Raw genomic sequence first — 13,340 nt, forward strand, 5'->3', positions numbered from 1 at the left:
ATAATTCGCAGAGCGAAAATTGTGCTTATTGTATAAATTAATTGTTTAACAAAACATATTAGATTTTTAAAATATGTAGAAATGAAAAAAATCGTAAAAATAAGTGGTTATTTAAAGTTTGAAAATTTTCTTTTGGTTAATTCATGCTAACATTTAGTCATTTCTTTATATATATATATTTCTTCTTGAAATTGTTGTTCTCAACAAAGAAGTTTATGGAATATTTAATTCTAAGCCAATGAAAAAAGGATTTTTCTCAAATAAAAGCATGAAAAAGAATCCACTTATATGTAATTATAATTTGTATTTTCCTTTATTTGCATATATGTTTTCTCAGATGATATACTATTTCAATGTTTCCAGAGCTATATTATCAGTAAATTGTTAGTTTTAATTCAATTTTAATTCCATGAGAATGGTTTTCTATTTCGTTATGAATAAAAGAAAAATATTTTATTCATTGAAAAATTGATTTAAAAGTAAAAAAAAAAAAAAAATTATTAAAACTTTCTTGATTATTGATTTTAAGGCATTACTAAAAGAATGTTTCAAAAATTTTTTATTAAATTTATCGAATCATGATTGTATTACACTGTTAGAATTTTTTGAAATGATTTTGATATTATCAAAAATAGATTTTTAAAACAGTTTGAAAAAAGTGATGCAATCTACAATTTAACTCTATAATTTCTGAAAAATTTTTTAAGAATTTTAATCAATTTCGCCCTTTTTTTTTAATAATTTTTCTCTAATGCTCTTAATGAAATATGTTAATTTCTATAATATATGTTAGGAAAATAAATTTTAAAAAATTTCAAAGTAAGGTTTTGTTGAAAAACTTTGGATTAACAGAATGTTAAAAATTAAATAACTACAAACCCAATGTCAGATACTCCTAATCGAGTACAGTTCACAATAGTAAACCCTAAAATAGATCTAACTGAGTTTGATTTCTGATTTATAGCTGCATCTAAATGTTATTTTATTTAAAAAATAAAATGAAAAATATTTTTGTAAGTTGTAGAATTATAAAAAAGTAGAAATTCTTTAAAAATTTTCTTTTAATTATTTTCTACTTTTTAGTTCATGATTTATAATTTGTTAACATACATTTCGAAATTTTTTCAAAAATTCAGATGATGCTATTAGTAAAGAATTAAAATTAATTAATCTAATTCAATTTATACATTGATAATTATATAATAGTAACTGATAGTTGAGTTCAGAAAATAAAAACAGTGTATTGTCATTAAAAATGCAGGAGTGAAAAAATATGAATGCTCTAGCCCATAAAGTATTAAATTAAAAATCATTTATGGAAATCTATCCAAAGAAATATGAAAGAAATGTGGTAATAACTGAGTCACAAAAGAAGTAATCAAAATAAAAACCATCGGGAAAAACATTTATTATAATCATTGTTATTATCACTTAGAAGCTTCATTCTTTTTCTGCATTTCAGTTATTAAGTTTTTCTTTGGGCATTAAAAAAAATTCCGTCTTAAATAAAGACTTTAAACATGTTAAGTCTTAACATGAGATTTCGATTCGGAAGTTTAAGATCCTCTGAAAAAATATTCATCCATCAAAACATTCATTTCCAAATATTCATTCAATGGAAATGATTCATCATAGTTATCTCTACAAACAGATAACTATCAAAAAGCTCTTTTTTTCTCCACATTTGCTACATTGCTACTCAAACAGTTGCTACTCAAAAAGTTTAAGATCCATTGAAGTAAATTGGTGAAAACATATTTATCCATAACGCAATGGAAAATGAATCGTCGCAGTTGTCTCCACAGATAGATAACAACCAAAACACCCTTTTTTCTCCTCCCCGTTCGCCGCAGTGCTACCCAGGCAGTAAATGCAATCGTAGAGTTTCATCGATCTTTAGAAAATTGGGGAAGATAGCGGGCCCGACCACCCATCTGAAACCTGTGGACCGTATGAAAGTTTTGGACAGTACTGGTACAACAGAGTACACTTGACTTAAGCTGAAGAGAACCCAACAGATAACTCTAGGGCTTCTTTTGTTATAGGACTAAGTGGGTGGCGCTGAATTCGGAGCCTTAGCGGGGTTGCGTTTTTATCAGAAGTGCAGACCGACTCTGGGTTCTGTTTTCATCTGTGTTTACAATGTTGCAAATATTTTGGAGGGGGGCACTGTTTAGCAGGTGAATAGGAACCGGAATGTTGCTATTTTGGTGTGTAAAAGGGAGGCAATTTTGTGGAACGTGGGAAAATAATAATAAAAAAAAACATCAAAAATTTTTTAAAAAAAGTGTATATGTTTATTAGTATTATTATTTAGAATTCTATTAATTATTAAGTAGAATTCGAATTTTAATAATATTTTCAAAGAAAATGTTTGAAAAATAACGAAAGATTTAGAAAAAAATACTCTTTTATGCCCTTTTCGAAGAAATAAAAATCAAACAAATTTGAAGAATTTCTTTATACAAAGCTTTAAAATGTAGTTTTAAATGTTGAAAGTAGTTTCTTAAGAGGAAAGATTTCGATATTTTACCTAAAGAAATTATTTAAATAATTATAAATAAGCAAAAGTGATTTAATTATGTTCTTTCTAAAAAAGTAGTAAAAAGTTTCATTGATTTTTTTTTTCAACTGAACGCTGTATACGCATTTTCGTAAATTATTCAACACAAATAATTTATGTCAGTTGTAATGAAACAAAATACTTTATTTCTTTAAAAATGGATTATATTTTAAAATATTGGATATAAATAGGGCTTCTGCTATAAAAATATTCGAAATGAATCAGAAAAAAATATTTCCTGGAATTTCTGCAAAAAGTTTAAATTAGTTCTAATTTTTTTGTTGGCTTCAAACAAAAAATGTATAAACAAACATATATATATATATATATATATATATATATATATATATATATATATATATATATATATATATATATATATATATATATATATATATATATATATATATATATATATATATATATATATATATATATATATATATATATATATATATTGGTATCTGAACATAATTCAAAGAAAATTTTATGACAATTCTAGTTTTTCCTGATAGAAATAAAACAAATATAATTAGAATAATATAATAATGTTAATGGAATATAATATAATGGAAATGATTTTTGAAGCGATAGAAAAACTAAACAATATACAAAAAAATTGTTCTTACTTGCTATCGTTAAGTGACATGAATTATTAATTCAAAATAAATAACAAAATTAATGGCTTCGTTAAGAATGGTATCCATTAAGTCTCTTCACATTATAAAAAATATAATTATCCGAAAATCATTTTTAAATTACATATTCGTCAAATGCATGCAATGTCTGAAATATATCATTATAATTTTTAAAAATGTATTTAAAAAAACAAAAATGCGATTTATGGTTTCTTTGATTTGCAATAAAGAAGTATAAAAAAAAGTTTCACTATGATTTAACTATAGGAATTTTTAATCGTATGTAAGATAATTTCATGTCAGTTTCATGTCACCAAGTTCTCTAAAACATTAGACTATTATAATGGCAATTGTTAATTGGTGGTCTTAACTCTCATTTCGATTGCATGTGCCCCAAAATTGTTGCTGTACGTGTCCTATAAATTTGAAATGGATAAATCTCATACAACTTACACCATTTTCTGTTAAAAAATCGCATTGATCCAAAATTAGCAACATCAATGATATCTAATGCCATTCAGTATTCACTTCAATAATATATATATACACTACTTAAAATATATAAAAATATATATAAAAACAGAACGAATATACTTAACCATTTAACTATTTCGACCTCTTTGGAAAATGTTTATCTAAATTGTATCGCAAAAATTTAGCGAGGGCGAGTATACTCGTCAAACACAGAGTTTTTGTAATAAAAAATTATGTGGTAATGAAATGACTTTTTTTTTCAATAATAACATTTATTTATTTACTTAACTAACATAATTTTTTTTCATATAAAAGAAAAATATAAAAAATTAATTTATTATTTTAATTTGCTGTTAGAGAATAGTATAGAGCAAAGCATGGTACAACGCATAATAATCTTTTATCTGTTTCTTTGATTTCGATTTGGCCTCAAAATATTTTAAACGTCTTGAAATTTACGAATATGTTTTTATTAAAATTATAATTCAAACTGCAAATTGTCATTACTTATTATTCCTGAATAAACTCGTCATAAAGCAAAATGTACTTTTTCCATGAGGAGTATACTCATCAAAAACAGTTAACTGGTTAAGAATGATTCGAAAATGACATCAATGAGCAGTGCATTTTAATATTCACTTCACTTTTAAAAAAAAGGAATATACTGCAAAAGTTATAATTATTGAATTAAAAAAAAACTGTATCTTCCTCTTTTGTTCATTTTAATGACTTTTTAAAAGTGTAGCAATATTTTCCCCAACTCTACGTAATGAGTTCTAACGACTGGACGTGAATAATATTAAAGCAGCAAGATCAAGGCTGGAATTGCATTGAAGGACTTCTCACTCAAATCAAGAAATTCGTTTAAGCAGAGAATGAATTGGTATTGAGAGGTAGAGTGAATGTGCTTGTGAGATCAATCGAATCTTACCTTTCTGATGGGGGAGTTCAGGGGATAGCTGCCCGCTTTTTTTCATGCATAAAAGGGCCCCTGGGTCCCCCTCACCCAGATGTCTAGTGACTGACAAGAACCGACGAGGCGCTACGGTTCATGTCAATGCGATCACTGAGGTAGAAGATACAACCATTGATCGCGAACCAACAACCGAAAAAAATTGAAATTTTTACTATTTCACATAAAAAAAAAATCAGCGAGTTTTTTTACAACCAGTTCTATAGTAAAAGAGACTTCAACAAGTATGGAAAAAAAAGGGCTTGCCTTTCATCGAAGTGAAATGTTCGTGCTGTATTTTTTTGTGAGTGTTCTGTTCCATGCGGGTTGTTTCAATCGTTTTCGAACCCGATGAAAAAAAATAGGGAATAAATTCCGTTTTTTTTCCTTTCTTTTTCTATGTATCTATGTTTTATTCATAGGACGTGTGCACTGGGCCGAACGTCTACCAGATGGTGCGATAACTCTTCAACAAACTAAGACTTTCTATTTGTTCGGTGAAAATTTTGTAGTTGTGAAATATGCGTGCTTCAAGTGCGACCGGGTTGCCGAAAAAAACATCCCTTACGAAGCCGATTTGAATAGATAAGTGGGAGACGAAAAAAATATTTAGATGCATCCTTGAGTCGCAAAGGGATGTCTAAAACTAGTGACATTTGGAATAATTAGCATTACAGTTTCCTGGAGGGTGCTTTGACCGAATGGAAACTGCATTGTGCGGGGTGGGCGACACGAGGTTAGTGAGTATAACCTTGAAATTTCGAGTACCGGATTTATATTCCCAGAAAAAGTTACAGTTGTAGCAATGACCTAGAGCATTTAGGACTCTCAGTCACAGATGTTTAATCGCTATAACGAGTGAGTTTAAAGAAAAAGTGCAAAAGGTGTGAATAAAATGTAAGGTTTTTCAGATCTGGATTCAGGCTTGCCATATGCTGGGGAGAATTCTTGAAGGCAATGACTGCTACGTACAGTTAATAACCTTGCATTCATTTGAAAGATATCGATAATCGGAATAACTCACAATAGTGAAATGAGATTGATTTAGCAACAAAGAATCAAAATTGGGACTTCTAAAATTAAAAAGCAAGTTTTATTCAGGTTTGTTTTGATTTTTTAAAATTATTTTCTTGATCTACGAATTTAATTAACCTTCTTATTAGATGATGCATTCTATTTGGGTTATTTATTGCATTGCCATCTATATAAAATCATGAAGACATTTAAATTTTTCAGAGAATTTTGTTGTTATTACTGAATTACCTTAATAATTATTAAAACAATTTTATTAATTATAGATTTGTGATAAATATCGGTGTAATTCAATGTAAGAGACAGACATGGCTTTGTATAGAAAGTTGTTAATGAAATATTTTTCAGATTTTGGATTTTAAATAAGATCTCAAAATTTAAAAAGTAACAGCTATTTTCTTTCATTGCACTAATTGCATCAAAACATCGCAAATTAAAGTTAAAAAAAATAAGCAATAACAATGTCAAAATGCCAATCGAGTTTACAGTCAAAATAATAATTATATAAATTTCGCCTATATACAATATTGTTATAATCATTAAATACCATTAGAATATAAAAGGTTACACGAGAAATCAAGTACACCAGCCGTTGTAGTATGGAATCGTCTATTATTTCTTTAAGGTTAAAGGTGCCCAAATTTTAGATCAAGATTTAATTTTTGATGGATCGCGACAAGATATAAAATGTATATGTGTCTTTTCAAAATTTTAATGTAGGTTAAAATTTTCATCAAACCACATATTAGAAAACACATTTATAAAAATTTTATTTAATAATAAATGGATTTTCCCCCCTCATTCACAAAAGTTCCTTTTTAGCCTGTGAAACTTCTGCTTTTCGTCTGTGAAAGAATTCTGTATCTAGCAAAATGAGTCTTAATAGAATCGGTTTCTAAAGAGTGAGTCTCAGTATCTAAAAACTCAGAAAGTCCTGGTTAAAATATATTTGTCGTGATTTTATTTTCCACTTTTCCTTGTCCTTGTTGTAAATTCAACTCTCGTACAAGAAACATTCTTATGACACAGTGCAAAAACATATTCAGCCTTTCTACGACATGCCCATCTAATTCTTTTTCCATGGCATAATTACATACACAGAGTACGAATTAATAGTGCTTTAAGAAGCTCATATATGTAGTAAAAATTGGATGAATATTTAATATGAATGTCTTGTTGAATATGATCAATACGTTGACAATACTTTAAGCAGTTTCATAATAATAATATCCTGTCAATAAAATTTTTATATAAAGTAGGTTTCTTCATAAAAGAATTAAAGCAATGTCCGAAAGAATGATTGTCTGCCTATAAATAATAAAATTAATATATATACGAGACCCCTATTATCATTAGATATTAGTAATCAGTTTCTCATTTGAATACGAATACTAAAACTCGCATACGTATTCGTTCCTAAAAAAAGTTCACTCGATGATTGTAGGTGCGCCCATTTGATGACGTCACACTTGTCTTACCTGCCCGATGAAAGCTTGGTTGGAGTAATCATCATTTACTGATGCTCCGCCCATTAGGCCACACCCTAGGCCACGGTTACGGCGGGAAACTGGACTGTTTCGTGCAACTTTCTTAATAAGCGACCGCTCACTAAAATTATGTGGTTAAATAATAAAATCTACTGTGTTACGAAATTGGCCTTTTAAATCGTTGGTCTTTCAAGTATAAGCGAAAAGAAAAAGAAAAAAAAATCACCCCTTCCCCTTTTTTTCTTTCTCTTTTCGCCTACTTTGTTAATCTTCTTATTTAAGAAAACGCACATGAAAATATGATCCTTTTCTTGAAATATTGAGTAAAATAAAATTTGGATAGCTTACATTAATTTTACATTCGCAATTAACTTCCAATCAATGGTCAAATAAGAATTTTTTAAAAATATATTAATGCTTATAAGCTGACATACTATTAGTAAATTTTGGCTTGAACGATGCGAAAGGCATGATGAAAAAAACCCATTCAGGATGAATGTAGAGCAACCAAATTTGGTATGTAATTATTTTTGGATTGTAGTGAAAAATGCTTTTTAGAACTTTAATTAATCAAACTTTTAAAATCTTCTTTCAATTACTTCGGACCATATTGTTGTACAAAAGTCAATTTCACTCGTTAAAATTTAAAAAATAAAACTTCAGTGATACCAATTTTATTCCGGCAATTTCTTTCTTCAATTTTGATAATTTTTTCAAAATATTTTTTGAGGATGTTTTAAAATTAAGCTTTGCATTGTTTCATTTACTGAATTTATAATCACGCCGATTTCTGCAGAATTAAATAGATTTTTTTTATGCACACGTTGCATTTGCTGTATAATTAAAAGTAAATTTTAAAAACAGAATAGAGAAGAAAACAGCAAACATCGCGCCAGGATATTTCGAATTAGAGGTTCAAATCTCATTTTATGTACTTTAATTATTAATCACTTTTAAAATTACAAAAAAAAAAAAATCTATAAACAATGGAAATATAGTCATTTTACCGTGACAACTTATCAAAGCAGGGAAAAGAAGATAAAGCATTTATTTATCCTACTCTGTACAAAATTTTATTATTCAATGTTTTCCATAAATCTTTAGAAATGTGTAAGCAAATTTCTTAAAATAAGTTTGAAAATAACAATAAAGAATAAGTTTTAAAAAATAATTTTGAACTTTTTATTTTCTAATTAAAATTAATTATCTAAAATATAAGAAAATGTTGTTACAATTTCTCTCCTAAAAGTTTTCCCTTCATAAAATAAAAAAGTTGATAAGCAAGTAATTTTAATTAAAAATATTAAATCAATCAATTAATTAATTAAAGAATCTAAAACGGCCTTATACAGAATAATTATTAATATTTTCACATAACGTGATACTTCTCAAACAATAAAAAAAGACATTGTTTATTTATTTTAGTTTTGTTAATATTTCCTTTGAATTTACACGGAAACTAATTTTAGACGAATCACATGATTCGGAATAGTAGTCAAATGACAAGACACCTGAAATGGCAATTCTCCTCCATACAGACTTCCATACCACACCAACAGGTAGATACTTAATCTTCAATGTCAGATTTAACATGTATCCGCCCCACATTCTTGGTGGAATCGGGCTTCGATCTTAGCTCTCTCCCTCCCCCTTGTCAAGAGAAGTAAGGTCTGGAGATATAATCTCTCCCCCGAGAGATTAACGCGGCTTTATAAACTTTTCGAAAAGATCAAACTATAGATCTTAAGAATTTGTCACACGGATAAATTTTTCCATTATGAATTGTGTTTTTAAAAACCTTAATAGCAAATGTTTTTCCTAAATATTGCTAAGCAATATTAATGCAGAAAATTGGTTTGAAATATTTCACTAACATTTTGCACATAAATATCTTTAATTATTATTTTTAAAACTTATCATTAATCGATGCGTTATTTATTTATTTACGTTTCACAATTACGCCCACGTTTAGGAATACGGAAAAAGGTTTTATTTGTAGCAAAAAAAAAATAAATAAATAAATAAATAAAAATGAAGAATAATTTGATTGTCAAAATGGTGTTGTATGAGTAAAGTTAGGTAGCTTTGTCATAAATTAATATTTGAAGCCGACATAAAATTTTGTTTTTTTATGGCAGAGTTTTGGACCTCCAGACAGAGGGGAAGTGCAAGAATTTCTACAGTTCTGTTGTTAGGGAGAGAGGGGGGGATGACAGGTTTCAAGTACAGCTCTATTTCGAAGCATTCTGTAAAGAAATATTTCATGGCTGTCAAATAACAAAGCTTACGAATTTATTGCGCCCGGTCGTCAGAATCGTGATCCGAATAAACGGGCACTCCGTTAATTAGTAATTGCTAATCCGCATTTGCATATAAACGGAAATGTCATGATCTGATAAAATATGTACACCAGACATTAGAAATTTACAAAAAGTGAAAAATTAAATCTAATTTGTATTCTGAAAAGAAGGCAAGCGCTATATCAATCTGAAAATAGAAGAAGAGTTAAAAATGATCCGTTGCAGGTTATGAATACAATATCCTTAAAGTATCTTAACGCATAGAGATCTTAACTTTCCCATACAGAAATAAAATCCAAATGCAGTCATAAAACTAATAATTTTTTAGTTATTTGAATCTGTATTTAAGTTAAAGTTGCAATGTAAAAGGCAAGAAAACATTTGAACACGCTTAAATATCTTAGGCGTCTTTTCGTTCTTATTTGGGTGAAAAATAAACAATAGTTTTTTAAAAAATAAGCTGTGAAACCTGATTACGAGGTGATATAGATTCGTGGGATTATACTGACTACTTATGGGGTTAATCTATATCATATAGAAGATTTTGATTGGTACGATTAACATATCATTTTGAAGCTATGCTGTGGATTAATCTCTCAAAATTGGATGGACCCTCTTTAGTCATGTGGAAGTTTCATTACTTCGAGCTCTGAGACTCATGGGCCCGAGACTTGATTCGGCTAAATGTATGTACTCTAGGTGTAGGAATCAGATGTATCTGTCGAAGGTTAATTCTAGCATGAAAATTTGAGGAAGAGGAATTTCTGGCTCAAGTATTGGCCACGTCATCTGATAAAGTTTCAAAATTGTGAAATTCGTCACCGAATACTATAAACATATTGTTTCCAAATGGCATTAAAATAACTAAACTAACTAATGAATGATTCTGTTCAAATGCAGCATTCGCAAAAAGTTTAAATATTTTTAGAACGAATTAAACTATTATATATATATATATATATAAAGATGTAATAATGTAAAACAGTTAAATCAATGCTGTATATTAATTAACTTAATTTAAATCAACATATAACTACAAAGTCCACGAAATTGCATGGAATATAGCATTAATATCAATAATTTCATAATTTCAACGAAATTTCTGACTACCCGATGCAGGATGGAAGAAACCTCATAAGCCGATCGCTGCCAGAGAGATTTCAAAGCATTAATAATCAAGGAATAATACTCTAAGAGAAACTGCATCTATCTTCTCACATGGCGAATCTTTTATGGAATTGTGACCTAGAGATCAGAAAATATGATATATAACAGGGAATGACGTTCTCCTTCCACGTTGGATTCAAATACTATAGCATTTTTCAAAACGTTCGACAATCTTATGACGCTTTTCTTTCTTTCTTCAGCAATTTACATCTTTTGAATAACATAATTAGTTTTTCTAAAATTTTCCAAATATTTTCCCTTTTATTTTGATGATTTGTATTGATTTCTTGTAATGTACAGTCCAATTCAAGAATTAGAATATTTTGCAAGAAAATATATAATTTCTTTTAATTGTATTATATAAAAAGAATTTATCATATGCCTAAAAATTTATAATTATGAATAGAAGAATCATTTAAAAACTTTTTATCATCATCAGCGCTTTGCATCTTATGTAATAAGGAAGTATTTTTATGTGCAATATTTTTTGTCCAAAATTGATAATACCATCTGAATGTAAAGATCAGAGTTGTAAATATTGTCTATAAAATACTGCTATAAAAGCTTAAAAATGAAATGATAGTGAAATATTCAGCCTTCAAATATAAATTATTGCCAATTTGAATGCAAAATCAATCATAAATCAATGATCTTTCTTTTTTATTCAATCTTTTTCTAAAAAAATATATATATCCATGTTAATTATAGTTATGTTAATTGTAAGATATTTAATTCTCTCGCTTAATATGACAACTTCTAGCTCAAGGTTGTTTCTAATTTATTAACAACGATAAATATTTTTTGGAAAAATAAAAGAACGTTCTCCAATAATATATTCCAAGTTAAAACCCTTTTAGAAGAAAGAAAAAAAATACAATAAGCAATAATTTATTTATTCATAATGCGAACCTGTTTTACTTAACACAAGATTCCTTCGCATTAAGTGTTGATTTAGTTGCCGCTCGTTTTGACTTTTTTTTCCCCCTCCAACGAAAGCGAAAGAGAACTTCTTGTTTTACTACAGTTTGATTACGGCCACTAATGCGGGGACAATAAAATTCCGGGCGGCGGCCCTTCTAATAGGTAGTGCATATAAATATAATCGAATAGAAGGCTGAAAATCACCCCTAATGCATTTATGGACTGCATTTCGTATTAAAAGAGGCACCTCCTGTAGTAAGAATTCCACTCCCCGGGAGAGAAAGACATTCTAAGGAACCGTTCATTAGACGAAGTCTCTAATAATAATAACGAAGTTATTGTCCACCTACTTTACAGAACTCTCTCTCCCCCTTCCCCATAATAAGGCTCGACAATTTCATAAACGCGTAATCATATTTTCCGCGTCCACTGGTGATGAAGTTCATTACAAAAGAAAATACAAAATGGCTCTTTGCGCCCTCTGTGTACTACCACCACTGCTACAGACTGCTTGCTCAACTGAACCCCACCCTAGACCCCCTTCCCCTTTTCGTGGAAGGGCGACCAGCTGTTGCCATCCGAAGGAATGAAAGTATTAAGGGTAAAAGGGGTGGGGACCCGCTGAGAAACGGCGTCCAACTATTAGTACGACGGGTTTGTGTTAATTTCTAATGACCAGGATTGGAAGTCCACGGGCCTCTTTAATCTCTTCGAAATCACTTTCCAATTGTAGCAGCGGACTGCGAATGATTAATTCTTGGCACCGAAGACTGCACTTTGTTTGGGGAAAGGTGGTTCCGCCCGGTGTTCTAACTTGATTAATCCCTCCTTACGTAATCGGTTCGTATTACGGTACAGAAGACATGGACTAACATGATTTGTTATTCTCGTGCTCTTTTCGTCGCTCCATTTGGTGCGCTCCCGTTAATCTAATGTTTGCCTAATCCTTAAGGCACACGTTAAGGGGGGGTTGTTTTCCTCTGAAATATCGAGAAGAGAATCGGCCGAGAAATGCAAACGCGGGTGAAGGAGAGAGGAAGGGGGATTGGTAAGTCTTTTATTAGAAGGCAAAGGAGAAAGTGGTCGGCGATTATAAATTTCACATTGTTTTAACGTGAGAATTCGTTCCATTGTAGCTGGACGGTTATAATTGGATCTTAAACCCATGACGCTGGCCAGCGTTTTGGTGTTGACTCGAAGCGACATTTCGAGTTGACTCAGGATTCTCAGCTTTTGGATTTTGTGAAAGGTCGAAAGTGACCAGCAGACTAGGAAATAATAGTCTTGGCCTTTCAATGTGGGACAATAGGAGTGTTGTTTTAAAACGGGACGTTAATATAACTAAACTAAACTAAGCAAGACAATAGGAAAATTAGAATTTTCAGATTTTGAAAATATACACTAATTGTTAAAGAATAAAAGTTCCGATATTCTAGATGTATTGTATTATCATTTGTAGTAAATTGGGGAACTCATTTTAGGTGTATTGATTACTTAAACAAAATCATACAGAAAGAAATCCATAAAAAATTCTTTTAACGAGAGCATTCCATTAGAGTTAAAATGGCATTAGTGCTTGTAACAATCTGAAACTTATATAACACTGGACACTATTTTAATGTTATTCTCGAGTAGGCCTCGAATTACTACAGGGAAGCTGAACGAGTCCTTTCTTAAATAGGAAGATACGAGGAAAACATGCCTTCACTCTTTAAAAACAATGCATCACTTTCACAGCATGAAAGATTAGCTTCCTTAATTGGAAACTTTGTTTTCGCTTTGCAATTTTTCTACTTTCTGCATTTT

The 13,340-nt window shown here is 29.6% G+C and overlaps 1 protein-coding gene across 1 annotated transcript in view; it reads left to right on the forward strand.

Annotated features, from left to right (window-relative positions):
* The first annotated feature begins 5,530 nt into the window (after positions 1-5,530).
* Positions 5,531-13,340, forward strand: part of LOC129964147 (serine/threonine-protein kinase Nek1-like) — a 54,816-nt gene continuing 47,006 nt past the window's right edge. Inside the window, exon 1 of the mRNA XM_056078855.1 lies at positions 5,531-5,728. The gene's annotated coding sequence lies outside the window, so the exon portion shown is untranslated. The remainder of the gene's footprint in view (positions 5,729-13,340) is intronic.

The sequence above is a fragment of the Argiope bruennichi genome, chromosome 3 (assembly GCF_947563725.1).
Source record: "Argiope bruennichi chromosome 3, qqArgBrue1.1, whole genome shotgun sequence".
Lineage (NCBI taxonomy): Eukaryota > Metazoa > Arthropoda > Arachnida > Araneae > Araneidae > Argiope > Argiope bruennichi.